The sequence below is a fragment of the Euprymna scolopes genome, chromosome 41 (genome assembly GCF_053919585.1).
Source record: "Euprymna scolopes isolate OS-2025 chromosome 41, ASM5391958v1, whole genome shotgun sequence".
Taxonomy (NCBI): domain Eukaryota; kingdom Metazoa; phylum Mollusca; class Cephalopoda; order Sepiida; family Sepiolidae; genus Euprymna; species Euprymna scolopes.
Window position 1 is genome coordinate 63,865,492 of NC_136522.1, and position 23,310 is coordinate 63,888,801.

The window sequence follows — 23,310 nt, forward strand, 5'->3', positions numbered from 1 at the left end:
ATTACTGCCTTCCGTAGTTGTTGTCGTCTCACCACATGTTGTGAAACAAAAACTAAGACAGATGAGGATAATAGTCCGCAATAAATAAAATGAATAAATAAAACTCATCTCAATAACGAATTTCAATTAAAATTATATATATATATATATATATATATATATATATATATATATATATATATATATATATATATATATATATATATATATATATATATATATATATACCATTCAGTACGGACCTGACCATGGAAGATCAGATAATAAATAAACATGAATTGATAAAACGAAAAAATTCAATCTTGATCATCCTTCGGAGCCCGTAGCAAAGTGGATAGAGACGTTGAATCTCCAGGGTTCCAGGTGACAATTGTCTGAAGATAACGGTTTCAATCCTACCCAAAGCCGGTCAGTAGTTTACTTGGCCCTAAACGTGATGAGACAACAACAACTATGGAAGGCAGTAATTGCTGAGAATGCAGTCAGGAGATTCGGAGTTCCTATCCCGTCGCGATTACCACCTGACGAAGACCAGAGGAATAGTTGGCTGAAACATTGTGAAATAATAACTAATAAAGGAGAGGATAATAATCCGCAATAAATAAATTTATTAAATAATACTCATCTAAATAATAAATTCCAACTAAATAATAAATATTCTTATTTATAATTGCGGAGCCAAATCCTCTATTGATTATTATACAATCGTTTCAAAAGTTATTAAAGAAATATGTCTTGAGTACCGTCTGCCAGAATCGAAACCAGGACGTTCAGATCTCTAGCCTTAGTCGTTTTATATCTCTCCAGCTGTGTTCCTGTATGAACTACTGACATATGGATCCGAAATGTTAACAATCAAGCGTCGTTGAGCTATGAATGTTTAATTTTGCGCATGTGCAAAAGTAACAGCAGGAGTAATGCTTTATTCAACTAACCATGACAAAATCAACTGTTTACTCCTTAGCAGCATTTTTGCCGACTAAACCCCAAATCGATCGTGTATATCAATTTTCAACTCTGTAGCTCAAATATTCAGAAAGGAGTTTGGTAGAGACTTTTCGCACACACGAGACAAGGCCATATATATATATATATATATTCGTATTCCTGTCTGTGTGTTTGTTTGCTTGTTCAAAATTTGATTACTATATACAAAAGGTCCATTACTTTAATACTTCACTCATTCCTATATATAGTATTATTCTTGCAATAAAGACGATTAAGAGATCACCTCATTTGAATATTACATTAAGGGAAATCGATTTATTAAATAGTGGTGTGTTAGTTATTGTCTATAGTGAGGGGATTGTTTTAAGTGTTCTATTTAAGTTGATTATTTTTTTATTTTTTATTATTTTTTAAAAAATTACATTTTCACCCCAAACAAGGCAAATTGCCACTTTGGTGTAGGGGGCTACTATCAGGGGCAACAACTACTGGGGTACTATGTAGGGATTTGGGCAGCAAGATGTCGGTTCACGTTACACTTGAACTTCTGAACGTCAATACTGTTGGGGAAGCAGGGACCTGGAATGGAATTCCAGAGTCTAGCGGTTCTGGGGAAGAAACTATTGGAGTAGAAAGATCTTTTACATCTAGGGATCTCTACAGTGTGGGGGTGGGATTTAGCAGCCTGTCGGGTTTGTCGAGGGTGCTCACGTCGTGGGGGCACAAGTGATTGCAGTTCGTCAGACATTCACCACTAAAATACTTGTAGAAAAGGCAGAGGGATGCAACATTTCGTCGATGGGACAGAGGCTGAAGCTTAGATGCCAGTTCAGGGTCTATCAGGTTTGCGACCCTCTTTTGAACCTTGTCAAGGAGCGAGAGACTAGTAGCAGATGCACCATCCCAGATGTGACAGCAATACTCCATTTATTTAAATTTGATTTATATTGAGAACATATTTAATTTAATTTATTTTTACCAACATCGATTGTTTTTATAAACCGATTTCAGTTATTTTCTCGGCGGATAATCAAACTAAAAATAATTCACACAAACGTTCAAGCATTATTTTTGGAATCAGTTCAAATAAATTAATTTCCGAGATTTCGCAATCCAGTGAATTTTTATTTAAAAATAAACAAACAATCTAATTCAACTACGATTCTTTATTTAAAACAAAATAAAAAACTTTCATTTACGTTTTTTTTACCAGTTTTTTCTTCACATTTTTTTTTTGACATCGTAACTGCTATTTTTTTTCTTTTAATAACACAATAAGTCAAAACTCATCATTTTTATAACATAAAAACGTTTTACACAAATTCTATTCTGGTATTTTTGAAGCTGAATTATTTACAGTTTGTTTTCGTTGTAACAAACCGCAATAAGAAATCTTTCTAGACTGAGGGAGCATAAAAGAAATTTGCTTAAACTGGAATATAGTCATAAAAGGTGCTCAATATCCGGAGAATAGCTTCTCTTCGTATCCCTTCTGCCGAAATATTTGGTGGAGAGTTTGTCAGGTACTCCTGCTTTTTCCGGGGTGTGTGTGTGGGGGGGGTAGATTTTCGTGTTTTCATTCGTTCTTTTATTTTTGAAATTTTTGTTGGGGTAACGATGGAGTTGGCATATAATAATGAAAAACTGGTCAATATTCTTAGTATAGCAGGTGTGGCCAAACCGAACTTCATGTCGACCCTGGCAACGCCTGGTATCCATGCTAGTATATATATGTATGTATGTATATATATATATATATATATATATATATATATATATGTGTGTGTGTGTGTGTGTGTGTAAAATTGCCTTCCCACTAATGAAACAGCTGTAATGGAAAAAATCCAGGAAATAAACGAAGGTTATATATAAAGAAAACGTGAGTCTTTGAATTTTCAACAAAATTTTGCACCATATATATATATATATATATATATATATATATATATATATATATATATATATATATATATATAGCCGTGTGTTAAAAGGTTTTGATCTTAAATTGAACGCATTTATGCAGAATGTAGAAACTATGCATAAATAAAATTCAGCATAATAATGAAATGAACCTAATCATCTAATAAGAAACCACAAGAAATAAGTAATTAAATAACGCTGTTATTTTTAAAGAATACGCAAATTTCATGTAGTCGCTCGCATATCCATGACTGCATATATTAAGAAGTTCGTTTGATCTCTGGGCCAAGGTCAAAGTGTAGTACCTGTTCTGATGCTGGACGTAAGTTAATTTGTTATTATTTCATGCAGGGGAAATTTTTCTATACTAAGGCAATTTTTATTTTTGACTACTTCCAGGGTGCCGCATTTTGGGGAGCTAGTTCCTCCTCCCCCATTCAAAACGACGTTGTGTCACATTTTGCTTTTGTGGGGAAGCAACTAAATATCAATAAATACAAAGGTGTCTGGCCTTTGGGCTAAGATCATAGTGTAGTATCTGTACTGATGCTACATTAAAGTTGATTTGGCCTTATTACATGGAGAGGAGTTAGTCCCCCCCCCCAACATTAAAAACGACCTTGTGTCACATTTTGCTTTCGTGGGGAAGCAAATAGATACCAATAGGAAAGGTAGGCTTTTAATATCAATGCCAGAGCGCGAAAAAAATTAACTTTATAGATATGCATATTCGTAAATTTGCCTCTCTTTAGTTCGATGTTTTCCTTCCCTCCACCTTCACCCCAACCTCGTTATAAGATGCACGTACGCATCTATAAGCGAGAGGAGAGGGGCGGAAGAGAGAGAGAGAGGGAGGAGAGAGAGAGAGAGAGAGAGAGAGAGAGAGAGAGAGAGAGAGAGAGAGAGAGAGAGAGAGATTCCAACGTTTCTCCCGTACGCGAAAGGGGAGTCCCCCATTCATAGAAAATGACATCGCAGTTTTATTGGGCAAGGCTGCAGCTCGCCCACCGCGAACCCAGGCGAATAGATCCATCCTCCTCACACACACGGACACAAGCGCGCATCTATCTATGGCCATATGTGTGTATATATCTATATATCTATATCTATATCTATCTATATCTATCTATCTATCTATCTATATATATATATATATATATATATATATATATATAAATATATACGTGTGTGTGTGTGTGTGTGTGTGTGTGTGTGTGTGTGTGTGTGTGTGTGTGTGTGTGTGTGTGTGTGTGTATCATGAATCTCGCGGGTATGTATAAAATGAAAAAAAAAAAAAAATGAAAAACTAAGACTGCCTTAAGCCAAAACAAAATAAAAGCGGGAAGGGGAATATTTCAGAGAAAAAGAGAGATAGTGAAGTGAAGGTTTAGGGCGAGAGGTGACGTAGACTGAGAGGGAGGGAGAGAGAGAGAGCGGGGGGAGAAAGAAGGGGGAGAATAGCAGAGCAACGAGAGAGAGCGCCATAAGTTTGAGTGAGAGAGTGACAAAACAAGTACAAGAAAAAGAGAGAAAGAACGGAAGAGAAAAAGGCAGAGAGAGAGAGAGAGAGACAGACAGATAGACAGACAGACAGACAGAGGGTGAAAGAGAGAATGACAAAGAGAGAAAAGATAAAGACGTGTGTAGAATAACAAAAAAGAGAAAAATGGATACATATATACAGTGATGGAGCGATTTCAATATTTTTCTCGATTCCGATTCAATTACCGATTCCGATTTTTTATAAATCTCTAAATGTTTAACTATAAAGTTTTTTTGTTTTTTTTCAATCAAATGTGTAAATATGTTGTCATGCGTAAAACACACACTTGTGGGAGTTTATCTTTAGATTTTAGTTTTGCTGGTAGTTGAAACTCAATATTTATTATTTTATTAATACTTTTCACATTATTTTATTAATACTTTTCACATTATTTTATTAATACTTTTCACATTATTTTATTAATACTTTTCACATTATTTTATTAATACTTTTCACATTATTTTATTAATACTTTTCACATTATTTTATTAATACTTTTCACATTATTTGAATCGTTCTTTTTTTTTTTTTTTTTTTTTTTGGCATCGGAAAATATGCACAAATATTCCCGATTCCGATACCCCCCCCCCAAATAAAGTTCCGATTTTATAAGTCCCGATTCCGATTCCTGATAATCGTCCCAACACTAATATATATATATATATATATATATATAGAGAGAGAGAGAGAGAGAGACAGAGAGAGAGAGACACAGAGAGAGAGAGAGACACAGAGAGAGAGAGAGAGAGAGAGAGAGAGAGAGAGAGAGAGAGAGAGAGAGACTACCGCTAACCACAGACACGTGTTACATCGTCTCTCGACTAATCGTTGTGACTTGAGCCGGATAAAAGTATACATTATCAGAGGATGAAAGATGGAGTCACACAAAGGGAGAGCAACGGGGAAGAGTCTGGATTTGAAAAGATGGAGAGAAATTGAAAGAGAAAGATGAAAAGAATGAGAAAGTGCGATTTGATGGAGAAAAGCGCAAGAAGATAGCATTAGAGAAAGAAGGGGGAAAAAAGGGAGAAATATGCGAGTGTGTGTGTGTGTGTGTGAGAGAGAGAGAGAGATAGAGAGAGTGAGAGAGAGAGATAGATAGAGAGAGTGAGAGATAGATAGATAGAGAGAGTGAGAGAGAGAGAGAAGGCGAATAAGTGCCTGAGAGTGTAGGAGGGACGAGACGTATGTATGAGAGGATAGCGAGAAAACTATATATATATATATATATATATATATATATATATATATATATATATATATTATTTTTTAAATATAATTATTTTTAAACTATAATATAATTTTTAATATATATATATAGAAAGAGAAAGAAATTAGGAGAAAATAGGGGACGAGAGAGAAAGAGAACAAGGGAGGAAGTGAGAGGGAGAGAAATAAAAAAAAAAGAGATTGAGAGAACAATGCAGGGAGGGAGAAAACTAGTGAGGGGGAGAGATATTCGGAGAATAATGGAGAGAGAAAGAGAGAGAGAGATCTCAGAGGGAAGAGAGATAGGGAAAGACTGAAGGAATAATAGAGGAAGAGAATGAGGAGAGAGATAAAGAGAGAGCGAGTGAGTATAAGAAACAAAGACAGATAGACAGAGAGAGAGAGAGAGAGAGAGAGAGAGAGAGGAGAGACGCGTGATACACGGATGGCCACACACCCACTCAGAAAAAAAGGCAGGTGCGTCAATAAACACGCACACGCCCCTTTCGATACACATAAGCGCAACTTTCAATAAAAACTATACTAAAATTCGCATCTCCCCGTTTTTCGTGAGAGACACACCCCAATCGCTCTCACTCAATTTAACGCCGTTTTCCCGTCGCCACACCCCACTCGTCGAAGTATACATACATATATACATATATACATATACATATATATATTATACATATCAATGTACATATATGCATACATATTTATATATTATATCGAATGGTTGTCTTCACAACTTAGTCAGTGTTGTTTAGTATCTAACCTCAACCGTGTCATCGGGGCCACACTCGGAGCTCGTGTGGTGTATTTATTCCTTAAACAGACAGTAAGTACCTCTTATTTGTTATTGCTAACTTTGCTTTGTGTGCTGCTGGTTTAGCTATCCGGCGTTGCCCGGGTGCATTAACAACAATATATATATATAAAAATAAGAAAGAAAAATAAGTAAATAAATGCATATATATATATATATATATATATATATATATATATATATATATATATATATATATATATATATATATATATGCATACATAAATATGTGTGTGTGTGTGTGTGTGTGTGTGTGTGTGTGTGTGTGTGTGTGTGTCCTCGCGAATGTCTTGTTTTTTTTTTTTTATATATATACTTGCAACTAGTTTATATTTTCGTGTTCGGCCGCTTTTATTAAACTTTAGCTAATTCTCCACGTAAAACTTTGACATTATTCTAGGTTAACACTCTTTAATCCTCCAGTGATATTCTCTCTTTTTAAGGCGATGACGTGTGAACACCCTGGAAAACTTCAGCTAACTCTCCGCATAAACTTTCGGTATTTTTATAGGTTAACACCTTTAAATCCCGCAAGAGATTCTACCTTTTAAGGCGGTGACGTGTGAAGGCCTGAAAAACTTCAGTTATCTCTTCACATAAAATTTCGGTATTATTGTAGATTAACACTCTTAAAACCCCCAATGATATTCTATCTTTTTAAGGCGATAATACGTGAACATCCTGAAAAACTTGCCGACAATTTAAAAAAAAGGAGGTTATTTTAGAATTTAGAGTGGGGAACCAATCTCAGATCTAAATTTTACGTATAATGATCCACAAACTCTGGGCCATTTTGATTTTCAGTGGTAATTAACCAATTTTAATATATTTTGTAAAAAATCTTTTTGCTATAAGAAGTACATTCTATGCAGTTTTTTGGGGGGAGGGGCTTTTTTAAGCGATTACGTGTGATTTTACGACTTTGCCAATCGGACTTAGGGTTATTGGTTAAACAATTTAACAAAGTTATAAGCTCTAGGAAATAGGGAGTCACTTTAAGGTAAATTTATATACCAAGCTCTAAATGTTCATATATTTTGTTTCTCTTCTTTGCATGTAATCATGAAAAAAAGGAGAATATGATTGTTTATGGGGGAGGGGTGATATAGCCGAGAGTGTTTAATAATCCCGAATTCTTTTTATTTCATAAAAAAAAATATACATACACGCACACAAAAACAAACAAACAATTAAAAAAAAAACAAAAAAACAAAAACGGACAAGCAAAGGGATTTTTCTCCTGGACCCCAAAATGAACAGATATTAGAGCCTTCTTGTAATGATCCAGTCCCTTGTTGGTTTTGCGGGGGGGGGGGGCGTTTAGCGCCGTTCTAGGAGGGCCATTCTTCTCCCAACAGGCTTAGCCTGCTTCCTTTGAGAAGGGGTTACGTTTTTGCTAATCGCTTGAGGTGCCCTTACCAGGGAATGCCGACGGAACTGCCGAGGTTTTTTTTTTATTGCAGGTCAGGGTGCCCCGTCTCTGGGGCATGTCTTCTCAATCCCACTTTCCGACCCTGTTGGTCTAAATTCTTGCAGTGGGACGAAACCTAAAAAAAAAAAAAAAAAAAAAAAAAAATTAAAATTAAAAAAAGGTAGAAACAAACACAGCAACTACATCCATAAGAATGACTGTTTTAATATGACCGGAACTAATCTTTCTTTTTTTTTCTTTTTTTTTTTTTTTTCGCTTGAGTCGATTAAGTTCTTACAAAACAAAATCAAATGTTTGATGGTTTCAGAAATGAAAACGAAAGTTGAAACACCAAGTGATGCAGTATATCGACTTACGTACGCAGCGACGCAAAAAAAAAAAAAAAGTTTTGTCAATTTAAAATTGTATCTTAAAAAAAAAAAAAAACTTGTGTTTTTTTGACAATCTTTATTAATAACAGTAACGGACGTTTCTTGGCCTTCGAGCCAAGATCAAAGTGTAGTATCACCCATCTTGGAGAGAAAGAAATCAACCACTACCCCTCCCCTCTCTTACCCACAAAATTTTCTTCTCTCCATTTCGTTCTATCTAGAGAGCACCCCCACTTAGAGACTGGCCCGCAGGAGCTCAGGTTCCTTTACAAACTCAAGTGGAACGGGCGGTCAATCAACTAGACACGGTTCGGAGGGTCCTACTAATCACTTTTGTATTTTTTCTTACCCCACCCTCGACACAAATGAGTTATTGTATTACCTTTATTGTTATCTTTTTTGTTTTTACACGTAAAGAAAAAATGTTTTAAACAATTGGGTGCTAAGTAGGACGTGCTCCAATACGAAAGGGTGAATGCGGTATTATGGTGAAAAAAGATACTAACTAAGATTAACTTTTGTTTTAGTTCTGGAGTGACAAGGATAACCAACGACCCCCAATTTCCCCCCCCCTTTATAGTTGGCCTTGTGCCTAAGTTTTTTGTCAATGTAAATTTTAGCCTGAATAAAAAATTTAATATCTCAAAGTGTAGTATCTGTTCTGGTGCTACACTTAAGATAATTTGTCATTGGTCAATGGAGGGGAAACTTTTCATACGTTTTTGTTTTTCTTTTTGTTTTCGGATAATGCCAGAGTGCCCACTTTTTACTCTTGTTTTAGGGTAGCTGGTTTTTCCCCCACATTAAAAACGACCTTGTGTCACATTTGCTTTCATGGGGAAGCAAATAAATACCTAACAGTAACGAACGTTTCTCAGCTTTCGGGCCAATATCAAAATGTAAATTGGGTTCTAAGTAGAACGTTCACCAGAAGAGTAAATGTGGTATTATGGTGGAAGAAAACACTAGTTAAGAGAAATTTTTGTTTAGTTCTGGAGTGACAAGGATGACCAACGATCCCCAATCCCCCCTTGTGAGATGGCCTTGTGCCTAAATTTTTTGTTCATGTTGAACTTTTTAACCCGAATAAAAGATTTAATACCTCAATGTAGTATCTGTTCTTTAAATGCTGCGCTTCAGTTTTTTGTTCTCTCTCAGTAGAGGAGAAATCCTTAATGACTGAGACAATTTTTAATTTTTGTTCTTTTTCTTCCATGTTAAAAAAACAGCCCTGGCATCTGACTCTGTCCCATCGGGAGGCATTGTAAATAGGTACTCTGCTCTCGTGGGGAGGCAAAGTAAATAGAAACAGTAACAAACGTTGCTCTCTGTAATTTGACCCCATCCGTCAAAATGATCGCTTGTAAAAACTTTTATGTTTTTATGAAAAATGTGAATCAAACCCGTGTCCAATCTCCTCTCATGATGTTAATCTAAAGCTGTTTAAATGGTTTGTGATTCTCGAAATGGGGAGCTAGGTCAGGGGATATATCTAGGTCTGCGGGAGGAAGGTCAGGGAATATATCTAGGTCTGCGGGAGCTAGGTCAGGGAATATATCTAGGTCTGCGGGAGCTAGGTCAGGGGATATATCTAGGTCTGCGGGAGCTAGGTCAGGGGATATATCTAGGTCTGTGGGAGCTAGGTCAGGGAATATATCTAGGTCTGCGGGAGCTAGGTCAGGGGATATATCTAGGTCTGTGGGAGCTAGGTCAGGGGAATATATCTAGGTCTGCGGGAGGAAGGTCAGGTGAATATATTTAGGTCTGTGGGAGCCAGGTCAGGAGAATATATCTAGGTCTGCGGGAGGAAGGTCAGGGGAATATATCTAGGTTTGTGGGAGCCAGGTCAGGAGAATATATCTAGGTCTGCTGGAGGAAGGTCAGGAGAATATATCTAGGTCTGCGGGAGGAAGGTCAGGGGAATATATTTAGGTCTGTGGGGGCTAGGTCAAGGGAATATATCTAGGTCTGTGGGTGCTAGGTCAGGGGAATACGCAACATGGGTCAAAATTTCCCAACCAAATTCTGCTAGGACATCTTTTGGTAAGTAGTACTGTGTGAGAACGAACATTATCATGATAAAAGATGACTATATTTCTGTTGACTAAAGAAGTTCGTTTACAATGAACATGAGCAGAAAATAGGAATGATGTTTTACAGTTAGGAAAGGAAAAATTATAAATTAATTATGGTGATACATTTCAATGATAATAGTTTAAAATGTCACTTCTATGAATTGAAAAAGTTTTGAACTAACCTGATTTATATATATATATATATATATATATATATATATATATATATATATATATATATATATATATTTATATATATATATGTACATATATATATATGAATATATATACATAAATGTATATATATGCATATATCTACATATATAGATATGTATATATATATGCATATATTTCTCTCTATTTTTTCATTTTTCTTATCATTTTATTAAAGCCAGGGATGGGGCATCCTACCAGATGCCAAACATACACCTGCTATTTTAGACACTCCAACCGAGAGATCTTTTTAAGATTCTAACCGTCCCTTTAAGTGCAATTGTTTGAATCTCCTTTGCACTTGGTTTACCTGGTATATTTGTAAGATAGTTTGTAGCGTATACATATGTATAAAGATATGCATATATATGTATATATATGTGCGTGTATATATGTGTACCCTGCAACCTCTCTCCCACAGAAGAGACGTTGCGAGCCTATCCTTGTTTTATCGTTATTTCCATGGCAGGTGCTCGTCTGAACTCCAATCTCTGGTCCCCCCTCGCCAATCTTTCACGAAAAACACCCGTCTAACTGAATCCACTGTGAAAAATTTCCCCCACTCTATATCTGTGCCTAAATCAAAACGCGGATTCCATGAGAAAAGCTTCTTTCTTAGAACTGAACGCCTTTGGAATTCTGTTCCTTCTTCCTGCTTCCCTCCGAACTACAACTTGGATGTCTTCAAGTCCAATGTAAACAAATTCCTAATGAACCGCTCCCTTAATACAACACTTCATCAAATCTCCACACTAACGTAATGTACTTGCAATAACCCTTATCCCTGAGTGGCTTCCGGGCCTTGATAAGTGGTGATCACTGTGTAAAAAAAAATGTATATATTCATATATATATATATATATATATATATATATATATATATATATATATATATATATATGTATGTGTGTATATATGTATATATTTATATATTTATGTATATATGTAGTTGTATGTATGTGTATATATATGTATTTAAATATGTATATATATATATTTAAATATGTATATATATGTATATATATGTACGTATATATATATGTATGTATATATATATATGTATATATATAATATGTATGTATATGTACGTATATATATGTACACATATATGTATATATACATATGTATATATATGTATGCATATATACATATATATAATTATCTGTCTATCTATCTATCTATTTATATATATATGTATATATATATATATATATATATATATATATATCTTATAATATAAAGCTGAATGTGTGTGTGTATGTGTGTGTGTGTGTGTGTGTGTCTGGTCACGAATAGGCTCCTATATGGTTGACTATTTTAAAAAACTGATTACATATAATGATAGAAGACGTATCGAGACACAGACATGGGTATGTTTGATCTGGCAGAACAGTGGTTCATTAAAATTGTGGGGTCTGCGTTCACGCCTAGACCACAAAGTATGGAAATAAAAAATTAAAAAATTAAAGAAAAAAACGTTTACAAGTGTTTTTAATATAGATGTACATAAGAATACTTTGATAAGTATGTTTTAACTTAAATAGGGATGGTATAATAAAATTGTGGGGTCTGCGTTCGCACCTGGCCTCCATAGAATGAAATTAGACACAAACTTTAATAAAGACTTTTCATACCTATCTGTGTAAGTATACTCTGATAATTATGTTTCTGTTTGAAGAAATATGGTATGATAAAATTATGGGGTGTTCGTTCGCACCTGACCTCCATAGAATGGAAATATGTCACAAAGTTTAACAAGGATTTTTTAATATAGATCCACAGAATATTGTGATAAGTGTTTCAGTGTGAACAGGTATGGTATAATAAATTATGGGGTTTATCTATTTTATTTTTACTTTCATCATATTTTGCTTTGGTTTTGATACCCCCAAATTCGAAGCTATCTCTTTACAACTCTTCCTTTTCATAACCTATCATACTTTCATAAATCAGAGTCCATTTTCTGTAGGCTGTTTTTGAACCCAGTCAACGACGGTACTTTTGCTAGTATATATATATATATATATATATATATATATATATATATATATATATATATATATATATATATATATAAGGATTATTAGTAGGGAAACCATACAGTTATCATTACTAATACCGACACAAATAATTTTCAAAAAATATAACATTGGGAAATTAGTCAAAATCGTCTTTGCGTTCTGCAGTCATTTCTGATCTTTTTGCGTTAAGAAATAATATTTAATATGATACGAGGTGCCTTCAATAAGTCTCCAGACTTTTTTCGTATGGACACTTTTATTGATAGTACACACATGTAACTCTAGTCCCCTTCGAAGTAATCTCCTCCGGCTGCAATGCACTCGTTGTACCGTTCCAACAACTTCTGGAAGGCCCCAATGATGTCCTCTCGTGTGATCGTGTCAATTACCTTCTCACAGCCTTTTTCATCTCCTTAATTGTCTTTTAACGACAGCCCCTTAGTTGTTACTTGAGCATAGGGAATAACCAAAAGTTTTAGGGAGTAAGGTCTGGATTATAGGGAGGTTGGGGAACTGTTCTAATGCCCATCTTGGTCAAATAGTCTGTGAGAAAAAGGGAGCATCCTTGGGACAAACTTGGTACAAATCGTCCGCATCTTCAGTTCCTCGTGATTAAATATGGACACAGTTCCCTCGCTGACATCAAACTGTGCACTTATTTTCTCTATAGACACACGACGTTCCTTACACACGAAATTCTTTATTTGGCAAATCAATTCTGGTGTTCAGACTTCCTTACTCCTTTAAAACATCTCATCATCCCTCACAGACTTCCTGCCCTCCTTGAATCTCTTATGCCACTCAAAAACTGATGCTCGATTCATGCAACTGTACCAAAAGCAGTCCATACTTTTCTGTGACATTTTTTTTTCTAAATTTAAAACAGAATTTTATTGCATATCGTATTTCTAAAGTGTCCTCACGTACAGATTGCAATTTTGAAATTCACCAGCTATGACAATCAGACTTTAGTAGAGTGTATTTCGATTCCTGCTGTAGCTGTTCATTTGAACCTGAAATCATAAAATTGGTCAGTCATTTCATAAGAGGTATAGCAATAAACATACCGAATTTTCAAGAGTCTACGACAATTATAAATGTCTGTTCAAAAAAAAGCCTGGAAACTTATTTAAGGCACTTTGTTCTTTCTGTGGGTTTTGCACAAACTAGACATTTTCTTTAGCCATGTGAAGTGAAGTCCGTAACTTAAACAAGGGATTAAAGAAAATTGAATTTTTACTTGGAAGAGATATTTACGACTTTAAATGCTTATATCCCCTGCCAAAAAAAAAAAAACAGTGGGAAAATGTTGGGATCATTCTATCGCACCAGAAAGTATCTCACTTCTTATGCAGGTGTCAAATACGTCCTAAAATGGAGTACTGTTGCCACATTTGGACAGGAGCTGCTTATGGCACTCTGTCCTGCCTTGAAGGGGTTTCAAAACCGGTTTCGAAATTTAGTGGGCGAGAATCTTTTTGCCTCCTTCTTCCTTTTTTCTTGGGCTGGTGAATCTGCTACTAATATCTCACTCCTGGACAAGGTTCAAAAGAGAGTCGCTAACCTAATTGGTCCTGAATTGTCTGGTAAGCTTCAGTCTCTGTCCCATCGATGAAATGTTGCATCCTTCTGCCTGTTATGTGCCGATGTACTACAAGCCCTTGTGCCCCCTCAATGTAAATACCTCCGACAAACCCGACAACCAGCAAAATCACACCTCTACACAGTAGAGATCCCCAGAACTGCTAGACTTTGGAATTCCCTTCCGGGTTCCTGTTTTTTCAACTGTACTAATATGCAGAAGTTCAAGTGTAATGTAAACGGTCATCTTGTTGCTCAACTCCCTGCATAGTATCCGTGCAATTATGTCCCAGATAGTAACCACCTACGTCAAACTGATGCTAAAAAAAAAAAGACAGAAGAAAAAAAGAATCATCATCATCATCATCATCTTATGAATAAGAAGACTTGATTGTTAGCATTGGTTTCCCTGATATTTTTCTCGTCAAAATTCTTTCCAGAAAGACACTGAGGGCATTGAGGATTATGGGAGGGACTGCGTGAAGGTTGCCAACAACTTAAGTGGAAGTGATTTTTGTAGAATTTGAACTTGGGGCATTCAGGTTGCCAATTCGTGTCGTAAACCACTAGACCACCGTCATTTCCCTTTTCACTGAAGAGACGTCTGTCTTTGTTCTGTCTTTACTTTTATGGCAAGCGCTCGACTGAGCTTCAATCTATGGTTCTCTCCTCCTGTAAAATATTTGTAACAAATAGTCGTCTAGCTACGACAACTATTACAATTTTCCTCACTTTCTATCTGTGCCTAAAACCGAACGAAAATTCCATGAACAGAGTTTCTTTCTAAGATCTGCCCGTTTGTCGACAACAATATCGCGAAGCTGCTTCCCAACTGGCTATAACATGGTTGTTTTCAAGACTAATATAAATTATTTCTTTGTTGAGCCATCGTCTTATATAATTAAACTGTACCCACGTTTTACCATTACTAATCGTCACCGTATGGTCTCATCGCTTGCCTTACGCTCATGAGCCCTTGTCCTTGAGTGGCTTCTGGGCCTTTATGAATTCCCAATAAAAAAAATCCCATATTATAATCTTAAGTATTTTTGATGCAAATAGGTCACAAATAATTAGATAAATCAAAATGTATTAATTTTGATGAATTTCACAACGTATTTCCTTTAAAATAATTTATGGCACTAATAATCTTCGTTTCATACCTTGGTTACGCAACTCATCTAGGAGAAGGAAAACTTCAAAGTTGTTCTCTACTTGTCCCGTTTTGTAAAAAAATTTTGAAAAGTTGATCTTTTTTTTTTTAATTAAAAATTTTTTTTTTTCTTACTATTCATCCCGAACACGACAATGTAAGGAGCTACTATTTGGGACCAAGTTTACAGGAATGCTATGTAGGGAGTTGAGCAGCGAGATGTCTGTTCACGTTACAATTGAACTTCTTTGGAATAAACAAACCAGTTTATAACGACAATTATGAAGATGAGGGTGACAAGGCACAAAAAAGGAATGAATGCATAAATTATAGAACCTCATCTTAAAGAATTCCAAAAAATATAAAGAACAGAAAAGAAAATTTATTTTCAAACTGGCATGGGTATACTTTTATCTAAAAGTAAACCCTGACCAAATATTCAAAATCGTATTCACAGCCCAAATAAGGTTTCCTCTTTTACGAGGAATGGTGCACTTTCTCCAAGTGATGTTACCTCAAGTAATAGCACGAAGCTGAATACTCCACCATACTAGATGAACAAGAGACCACAAGAAATGTATACTATAACATGTTTAAATCGTTAATTGTGGAGAGGAAGTTTATGCTCTCAACGTTTTTTACTAACTTACTGTTTAAGATGCAATTTTCCATGCCTGACTGACTTTAGCAAATAATGTGTAAATCATTATAACTATTCGCCAATATTTTATCCTCTGAAGAGATGGTAGACATCGAAATCTTTGTCTTACATTCAAACATTTCACGTCATAAATTTTTAAATTCATTGAATGACTAAAATTTGATTTATTTGCTCTATCTTGTATATCGAGCAATTATAAGTATATATATATATATATATATATATATATATATATATATATATATATATATACATTTGAAATATACTTCGATGTCTACCATCTCTTCAGAGGAGGAAATATTAGCAAATATTTTCTCTTCTGAAGAGATGGTAGGCATCGAAATCCTATAGGATACGGAATTAAAATATTCAAATGCATTCTTTGTCTTACATAGAATAATAAAAAATCTTTTGATCTGAAACTCAAACATTTCACGTCATACATTTTTAAATTCATTGAATGACTAAAATTTTTTATTTATTTGCTCTATCTTGAATATCGAGCAATTCTTATTTAGGTGGGATAAGACTTACAGAATATTACTGTCTGTAATATTCTGTAAGTATTATAATCACAGGTTTCCATACCAGTTGATTATTGGATAATTTTATTCTGAAGAATATATATATATATATATATATATATATATATATATATATATATATATGAAATAAAATGGAGGTGGAAGGACCTGAATACTCAACGTTTCGCCCGATTTATGCGGGCTTCTTCAAGAGGGATGGTCAATGACCATCCCTCTTGAAGAATCCCGCATAAATATATTCAGGTCCTTCCACCTCCATTTCATTTCATATCGTCGGATTTAATCCAGCTCAACAATCATATATATATATATATATATATATATATATATATATATATATATATATATATATATATATATATATATGTATATATATATATATATTTTTTTTTTAAGTAACCTTGTCTGTCTTTTTGTGTACGGTACGGTCATTACTAAACTACTCTCTCTATTGTTCGTCTTTTTAGTTTTTGAAATCTTTATTATATATTGGGTTCGGTATAATAACCAATAAAAAAAATTGGCTCTATAATAATAAATACGATACTGAATAAATTAAAATATATTTAAGCGTATTTCATGACGGACAATTCTGTTCGACCTGCTAGTATATATATATATATATATATATATATATATATATATATATATATATATATATATATATATATATATATATATAAACAATACTACCGCTATATATGAACATTCAATAAAAGAACATAACTGTTCCTCCTCCAATCTTAGAAAAATCCTCGTCGACAACACAATGTGAAAATAATCTTAAATAAATTGCAAAATTCTTGAAGCGTCATACATTGGAACTTATCGCATTCGAGAAAAGCAGCAATGTGTTAAAATGTCTTGCGTAGCGCGTAATGAACGGACGTTGCCAATCGTGCCCACGAACTTGTTGATTTTAATATTCTAATTTTTAATCGACTTCACATCGACTTTATATATTTTAACTTACAATCACCTGACGCGGTTTTATGTATACTTTACTTTTCCCTTTTTAATTTCCATTTTCGATCCTTCTCACTTTTACTTTCTCAACACCTGAAGATGATTCGTGGACGAATCGAAAGCGCTCGTGCCAGTAACAATTATGGAACCTTCATTAATATTTTCGGAAATAAAAAATAAAAAAGAATCATAAAGCTAAGTATCACCGTTGCATTAAATAAACTTGCATATATATATATATATATATATATATATATATATATATAACCGTGCGCTTCTCTTATATATATACATATATATATATATATATATATATATATATATATATATATATATATATATATATCACCGTGCGCTTCTCTTCTCTTCTGATGATAAGCATTAAGCTTTGAAATGTCATAGTGTAAAGAGTTGTTCTCTTTCCTTATTAATTAGATGATCTAATAAAGTTTATTTAACTGTAGATTGTTATTAGTTGTTTCACGTATTTTCTTGCTCCACCCATTCGTGTAGAGCTTTTACGGATCTTAATAGGTTATCGTAGAGAGAATGTTTTTTATTTATATTTTTCTTATTTAAAATATATATATATGTATATATATATATATATATATATATATATATATATATATATATATATATATATAAGGGCAAATCGTTAATAAAACATGTTAAAAAACACTTTGAAAAAGAGTTAAACACATATTTACTTTTAAAAAGGAAACGCTTAATAAGTGGATTGTCCTTAATCCGCGGAGTTTCGAAGAAATACTTTCCTTTTCATCAGAGGGTAGGAATTAGCAAAATACGGGATCGGATTTTGCATACAAAAGCATTTGATTAAACTGCAAGTAAGTCAAAGATCTTACTTGATAACAAAAAAGTGAAGCAGAGGGAACATGGTGAAGAAAAAGGTGATTTCACGTGAATGGATAGTCAGGTGAAAGGTAAAGTATCCAATGACGGTAAAATCCAAAAATGTAAGTCCAAGAAAGTTAATTTAATTTTCCATTCGCACAAATAAAATCCAAGGAAATCGCGTAATTGAAAGATCGTCCAAAATAATCCAAAAGGCCGAAATCCGTGGAATATTTCACAAATATGTACAAGGAAAAGGGGGAAAAGTTTTCAATAATAATAAAAGAAAAATAAGATATTCTTTTTACACGGCTGTCGAGAACAAAGTGTAATTAAAAAAATCAGTAAAGAAGAAGAAGAAGAAGAAGAAGAGAGAGAGAAAGAGAGAGAGAAAAAAGATTAAATGGTGATAGAATTAAATACAAATTAAATACAAATTAGAAATAAATTTATTTTATATATATATATATATATATATATATATATATATATATATATATATATATATATATATATATAATAGACTCTCCCGTCAATTTAGACGTATGGGGGCCACCACAACAACTAAGTTGCTTGGAAATCCACACACGATTTGCTTATAGTGGTGAAGGCTTTGTGCACAACCAACCACACTTTTTGGTATATCTGCTAATCTTTCTCGATGCAGTTATTGCCACAAGACAGAGCAGACAGTAAACTTCAGAGTCCTCTTCTAGATGTATGTATTTACGAAGTCGTGGGGTGCATTTCTCACAGAGAATCAAACGCGTATCCTAACCCGAAAATTTGTACGTCTCGGCGCGGTACATACAGCGCCTAGCCTTATCAAATGGTCACCCCTCCGGTAATGACCAGGTTCATCGTTACTTAATTTCAGTTGTCTGACATAATCACATTGACACACACACACACACACACACACACACACAAACACACACATATTTATATATATATTTATATGTATGTATGTATGTATATATATATATATATATATATATATATATATATATATATATATACGTGTGTATGTGTGTATGATTATTTGAAAAGGAAAACCGAGAATTTATAAAATAATGTTAATTAACGTTTCGTCCCTATTTCAGGGGACATTATCAGGATTTTCAAGGTAAAAATGTAGAAGAAAATGATCAGAAATCACATTCGAGTGAACCTGAAAAAAAAAAGTCCTAAAATCCTTTCCATTCTGGGTAGAATCTACACGTATGATTCCTGATCATGTTCTTCTACATTTTTACCTTGAAAATCCTGATGATGTCCCCTGAAATAGCGACGAAACGTTGATTAACATTATTTTAAATTTTCGGTTTTCCTTTTCAAATAATCATAACGCCAACCATCGTTTGTATTTTTATCTTATTTTCTTCCTTATATATATATATATATATATATATATATATATATATATATATATATATATATATATTTTAAAACTGGTAATTAGTAAAAACCTGAAGAGAGTGCTGAATACTATTGCAGAGCAAATATGTGCTTTATTTTTTTAATAACCCCCCATATATATATATATATATATATATATATATATATATATATATATATATATATATATATATATATATATATATATATACAGGATGTTCCAAAATGGTTGACTTCGTTCTAAATGCCCACATCTCGGAAACTACTTGATTGATCTTAAAGAAACTAAATACACTTTATGTTGAAGGTCACAAGTTTCATTGGTTAAATTTACACAGAAAAGTAGAAACATTTGTTGGTTCTATGACGTTCACATTTCCTTCAAAGAAAAATGGCCCATAAACCTTTTTCTTGAATATTGCGCAAAACACATAAACTGTTGGTGAGTCCCTCTCGTGTTCAACTGTGCCATGAGGATTTTCTTCGCCCCAAATGCGAACATTTTGTTTATTAATTTTGCCACTCGTATGAAATTTAGCTTCATCACTAAAAACTAGCCGATCATCGAAATCGTCTTCTTCGAGTTTATCTTACTTTTCAACCTAAAATTCTTTACCTTTTTCCTTATCGCCTACCCCCAAGACCTGGACGAGATGCAGCTTGTGAGGTTTAAATCGCAATCGTTTCCTCAGAATCCGCCAAACTGTTGTTTGTGGAATGTGGGTTTCCCCACTTGCCCTTCTAACACTCTTTCGACGACAACGCAGGAAGGCTTCACGAATCTGCTTCACTGTCTCTGCTGATGCTGATGGCCGTCCTGGCGATTTAGTTATGCATAAGCAGCCCTTTTCTTGAAATTTTCGGTTCCAAGTCCTAATTTGTTTTGTAGTTGGTGCCTTCTTTGCAAAATTTGTGAAGAAGGCACGCTGCACTGTGTTCGCTGACTGAGTCCGAGCATACTCTGACACTTTTCTTTTGAAGTGAACGGCATTTCTTAATCCGAAAAGATAGAAATGCCAAACGTTACACACAAAAACTTGAAACGTTTCTACACAAGCTGTGAAAATTTGAGGTCATTCCAACGAAAACTGTCGAAATTATTGGCCCATAAAATGGGGTCAAAGATTTTGGAACATACAGTTCGGTATTAAACGTAGTTCCTTTTTAAAAAAAATGCAGTAAAAAAAAAAACGAAATTGAAACGTATGCATGCGAGTATTATGCTATGTTTTCTAAAAAGTTCACTTCTTGCAAGAAAAAAAAAATACTCGAGCTGAGATCGAAACCAAAACCTGAAGATAGTGAGTCAAGTACGATAACCATTAGTCCAGCTTGTCATGCTCTATAAAAAGTGTTTTCAAGTTGACAAACAGATAAAAATCCGATGACCCCAAGTACTCATTTTTCAATTTTGACCTCCTAGCACCCGTTTTTTTTCCCCCGAATATAAATCGATTAAAATTTTTCCACGTATCTGAATATCCTATGTACCAAATATAAGCTTGTAGATTAAAAATCCGTGTAGTATATAAGTTGAGAATTGCCATCACTTACACATTCTCATTTTTATAGATATATAGATAAATATATAGATAGATAGATTATTTACTCACTAGGAGTAGTCACACAGGCCACTATCAAAGGTTTCTCTTTGAGGGACAACTTGTGGTGTTCTCTGGAGGCTGAGTGACAACAAGTCTCCCCAGATTCCCAGTACTCTCCACCTTTTTTGATAACCTTAGCAAAAGAATTTGCGTTATTGCAACAGTCGTTTACCACTGATTTCTTCTTGGCAGCGACCGTTTATCTTCATTGGGATTTTGGTGGCAATAAGCCTCTTCAAGGTCCTAGTCCTTTTTGCACTCATCCAGCGGAGGTCTGGCTAGTACTTTCTCTCTTCGGTCTTTCCATCCTCCTTGACCCCCCCTCACTTATTTGGTGTGGTGGCAGTTATCATTGGCTCACAATGGGACTTTCACGAAGGTCATCAAGGCTCTCTTCTTGAAAACAACCTGTATATTGTGATGTTCCCTGGAAGCTGGATGACAACAAATTGCCCCAGATTTCCAGTACTCTCCATTTCTTTCAATAACAGTCGCAAATAAAGTTGCATTATCGCAACAGCCTCTAACCATTGATTTCTCGCTGGCAGCGGCCATAGATCTCCACTGGAATTTGAGTGGCAATAAGCCTCCCCAGTATCCCAATTCTCTTTGCACTTGTCCAGCGCTCTCTCCTAGATCTTTCCATCCTCCTTGATCCTTCCCGACTATTTTGCATCATTCTTTTAGGGGGCGGTGATGAGGCAATCTGGGGACAGGTGAGGGGATGGAGAACTTGTAGATACGCAGCTTCAATGTTCTTGGTTCCCTGCAACGCTTCTTCATGTTTTGTCTCTGCAGCTTGTCTGGACCACGCATGTGGTTCATGTGTGTTAATCTCCGCATTCAAAAGTTTTCCTTAATATTCCAGTTGTTTTCATTATTATTATTCGTTGTATCTTTCCAACTATTCCTCTGATTCCAATTTCTCCAATTCTTTTTTCAAAGTTTTTCGGAATTGTTCTCCTAGTGCTCCTAGTATTATAGGTTTTTCTTCATCATCCAGATCCCTTTTAGCTCTCTGGCTAGCTTCTTCTTCGTCTTCTTCTTCTTCTTCTTCTTCTTCTTCTTCTTCTTCTTCTTTTTCTTCTTCTTCTTCTTCTTCTTATTCTTCTTCTTCTTCTTCTTCTTCTTCTTATTATTATTATTATTATTATTATTATTATTATTATTATGTAAATACTATACATTGCTTTAAGTTGTTTAGGTTGAAATGGAACTAATGGATATTTCCGGTGTAAAAACAATACTGAATTTTCCCTATCTCTATGATGACCAGATAGTTGAAATACGCGTATCCCCAGCGGACAGCGTAAGATGTATTGTATTTAAATAGAATAATTAATATCATCGTAAGATCTACGTTCGTGCACTCTATTGTTTCTCTGGCTAACTTGCGATACATACTACACACACACACACACAAACACACACACACACACACACACACACACAAACACAAACAAAAACACACACACACACCTTTTCTCCTTCTGACGTTGAACATGTCGCACGATGGTCAGGTACTTTTAATTCTTCCAAAACCAAACTTCGATCTTCTCACCACCTACGCTCTGATTCCCACTTGACACCAATTAAAATGAACGTCCCTCGTCTTGAGATAGCTTCCTGCTTTGACAAACTGCTAGGACTGACTTTCATTCCTAATCTGAAATGGAAGCCCTAAATCAGATCCGTTGCTTAAATCACTGGAAATATGATCGGATCATTCTACCGCCCCAGAAAATACCTCATTCTCGACGAAATTCTCTAACTATACAAGAGCCAAATACGTCCTAAGATTAAGGATTGTTGCCACATCTGAGGAGGAGCTACTCATAACACCCTTTTCCTGCCTTTTCAGGATATGAAACTGTCTTCTAAATCTAGTGAGCGAAGGCCTTTTCGCCTTCCTGCTTCCATATTCCTCACAGTTGCGAATCTATGCTTTGTTGTTTGTTTCATGGAAATGCTCGACAGCTTCCACCT

General features: G+C 34.6%; 1 protein-coding gene across 2 annotated transcripts in view; it reads left to right on the forward strand.

The window, feature by feature from the left end:
- Positions 1-6,113: 6,113 nt before the first annotated feature.
- The window catches only part of LOC145266554 (uncharacterized), a 132,213-nt gene continuing 115,016 nt past the window's right edge, over positions 6,114-23,310 (forward strand). The window contains exon 1 of one of the 2 annotated variants that reach the window (XM_080122337.1): positions 6,114-6,458. The gene's annotated coding sequence lies outside the window, so the exon portion shown is untranslated. The remainder of the gene's footprint in view (positions 6,459-23,310) is intronic. The other variant, XM_080122338.1, reaches the window with a different exon arrangement.